Source organism: Patiria miniata, unplaced genomic scaffold (genome assembly GCF_015706575.1).
Source record: "Patiria miniata isolate m_02_andy unplaced genomic scaffold, ASM1570657v1 HiC_scaffold_26, whole genome shotgun sequence".
NCBI lineage: Eukaryota > Metazoa > Echinodermata > Asteroidea > Valvatida > Asterinidae > Patiria > Patiria miniata.
This window is the reverse complement of record NW_024037065.1, coordinates 2,993,044-2,996,271: the sequence shown is the minus strand read 5'-3', so window position 1 is coordinate 2,996,271 and position 3,228 is coordinate 2,993,044. Positions and strand designations below refer to the sequence as shown.

The 3,228-nt window shown below is 38.2% G+C and overlaps 1 long non-coding RNA gene across 1 annotated transcript; it reads left to right on the top strand.

Annotated features, from left to right (window-relative positions):
* Positions 1 to 514: 514 nt before the first annotated feature.
* On the top strand, positions 515 to 2,459 carry LOC119734055. Its single transcript, XR_005272020.1, has 2 exons — positions 515 to 598; positions 1,345 to 2,459. It is a non-coding gene; the product is annotated as an uncharacterized LOC119734055 (long non-coding RNA).
* The last annotated feature ends 769 nt before the right edge of the window (positions 2,460 to 3,228 follow it).

Genomic DNA, 3,228 nt, shown 5'->3' with positions numbered 1-3,228 from the left:
AATTGCATTAGGCAAAGTAAAAAAAAAAAAAAAAAGTCTTCCTTTTTGGAGGCCCCCTGGATTTTTTTATTATATTGTATTTTTGAAAAATGCAGTAAAAACACTGAAAAAGTCCACAAATTCATCGGAAAATAAATACATGCGAAATATGTAGAATTGTCGAAGTTTTCAGTATAGACTTTGTCGGTCACTTTGTACACCACATAATATCGACGTGTGATATCGCTACCCCTCCGACAGTGCGAGCATGGCGAGTTCACAAAAAATCACCCACTTGGTTACCAGACCAAAAGATTCTGACTATTCGTGATGAATCTACGCGCCCATGGAGTCGAGGCTGAGACGTCAGCGTCAGGAATAATTGTCAGGTCTAGGGAACCAGACTACGTACATGTATGTCTATTGATAGTTTTAGACTACAGTCGTCAGTCAGCGCGCAGCGTGCTCGATAATGAGGCACACAGCGAAGTTTTATTTGCAGCGAGTTGTACGGTCTCGGACCTTCGATAATTCACGAGGTTTCGCGAGCGTTCGGCAGTGCCCCTGGAAGATCGACGAGAAACCCGTTTTCGCGGCAGTGTTGGGCCAACATGGAGGGGTGAGTGAAAGAATATTATTTTCGGCGTCGAATGATACCATTTTTAGTGATTATATTGTTGTAAAGGTGATTAATTAGGCTTGCGAAATGAGGTATAAAAACCCTTTTTTTCAACACTACCTGCACGTTTTGAGTGATCCTGACTACCTCGGGATATTGTTGGATAGAATTTGTCGATTCCTGGACTCTTGAAGAGTTATGCTTTCGAACCGTACTATTCCCATCTCTGCAGGTTTTGTGGGCGATTTATATTTTGATGCGAAATATACGCGAAAATTGCATGATTTTGGTCGGCAACGTCTGATTTGGATGACGTCAGTCGTGTATGCAGTGTGTATTACTAACCGGCACTACGTATATGTTCGTACGTGGGTGCATCGCGACCGATGTCGACAATAGGTTCCTACCCGTTACTTTGCATGTCGCATCAAGTACAAAACAAATACATCCCATGTGCATCTAGGCTATGCATTAGGAAAGAATGTAGTATCCAGGCGCCACTTAATTCAGCGGTTGTGTACAAAGTCTATGAGTGTGAAGAATCAAGAAAATTAATTTTCTAAGTATTTCCTAACAAAAGTGGAAATAATTCTCACTTTAATCTCAGTCCCAGATTCATGTCTTTTTTAAAACATTTTTGCAATGACTAACCTAATTTAATATTAGGTCTTTCCCTGTAAATGTACATGTATTTTGATTGATTATAATGTTTCTCTCCTTTCTCTTTTCTTTAATATACCCTCTAGGTCAAGTACGCAGAGTGATTTACCCATTTTCCCTGTCAAGATGGTTGGACACAACATCCGCACTGGAAGATGAACATGACCAATTTTAATGGAACTCTATTATTTTACCATGGATTGAACTTTCCAATTTTTGTGGTACAACCGGATTTTGCATGTTTAATTCAATGACGTGTGATCAACAACTCACAAACTGACGAATCAGGCGACGGGGATTCTTACGCCATGTCGCATGGAATATTGCATGTATTGTTCGTTGATAAAAAACCTGAGGAATAAGCACTTTCATGGTACATTTAATATGCGCCATCTTGTTCACATAGCAAGAAGAACAAGCATTGCTAGATGCGGACACATTTTGTAATGTACACATTTTGGAAAGAACGCATGATGACTTGGAAGCACAAAAGGTTTTGTTTGATGACGTGTAGACTGCAACGCATGTAAATTTGCCCGGTAAGAAAAATGACGCATTACAGTGAAAAAAAATAATCAGTTCAATCAAATTTCTCTAAATATCAACTTCCAGTTTTATTTCACAAATTAATCAATGTCAGTAGCCTTTATGCTGTATATTGAAAACCGATAATACAATACAAACCTCTGCGAACGACTGTACACTGCACTCGAAGTCCATATCGATGTTCTGAAAATACGCAGACTGCGTAACATTATGAACCACTGGCAACTTTGCTGATCGTCTGCGAAACAGTTTGCATCTGTCTGAATTGTCGGCGACACTTCCAGATGAAATGTTTCCATATTATCTGTTCTGCAGTTTTGGTCCCTTTTTTTGTTTCACTTTGCGTTTCTTACGTTGAGATGGAAACTAGCCTGAACAGTATTGATTGCTTGTTAGTTTGTAACCATTGCAATCTTAAATATGTATTATTTGTTCTTATACGCCTGCATTCTTACCCTTGTAATTATTAAGAAATACAATTTATTGTTATTGCCAAGGGCTGGAGCGGTTGAATAATCTTGCCTTAAAACAAATTGCTGACACGTGGAATTTTATAAGCTCATGGTCTATACATGTCGCAAGAGTATAGTTACTGTACATGTACATGTACATTGTACATCAGTGTTTTCCAGAGCATTAAAAACCTCACACAATAAAGAAACTGTGCCTTAATTTTCATGTTCAATTTTTTTTTTAGATCTATATTTGTAAGTTATTCCATGTTGTGAGAAACTTTCATTTGTAAAGTTTTTTTTCTTGGAAACTGAAAGTGGTTCAAATATTAAAGTGTTTCAGTATACCTTAATGTTTAACTAAATGCAGCTGAAAGTATGTAATTGTGATTTCATGAATAAAGTGTTTCCCAGAATTTCAGTCAAGAAAAGAGACGACTTGATTCTTTATACATGTTTTGTATTTGTTTTCAGGTTCATGTCATGCATGTCTACTTTCCTACTTAAGATAAAGCCAAAAATATAATTTATTTTGCGAATTTGTACTCCCCCACCCCTCCCAATAAATCCCCACAATGATTAAGAAATAGTTATTGCATTGCCAGCATAAACACTTAGTAGGACCCCCCCCCCCCAATAAAAACCCGACGAAGTCTTATTTTTAATGCGTTTACATGAAACATCGTTTTACTTCCCTGTTTCGAAAAGACACGCAACCAGTTTATTATAGTCGGGTGCCTTTACTCCGCGTTTACTTATTGTGATCCCGTGTACGTGTGGAGCAGGGCACGAAACCGCCACGCACGTTCTTTCAGAGCGGTGTTATTTTCGTGACCTGGGCACTCGGAATAGACATCCTTTTTGAGTGATCCTGACTACCTCGGATACTCAAGAGAACCAAAGTTATAAAATAAAGGTAGCTTAATAATGTCGCTTTTCATAAAATTGTCAAAACATTCTGCCCAACTTCGT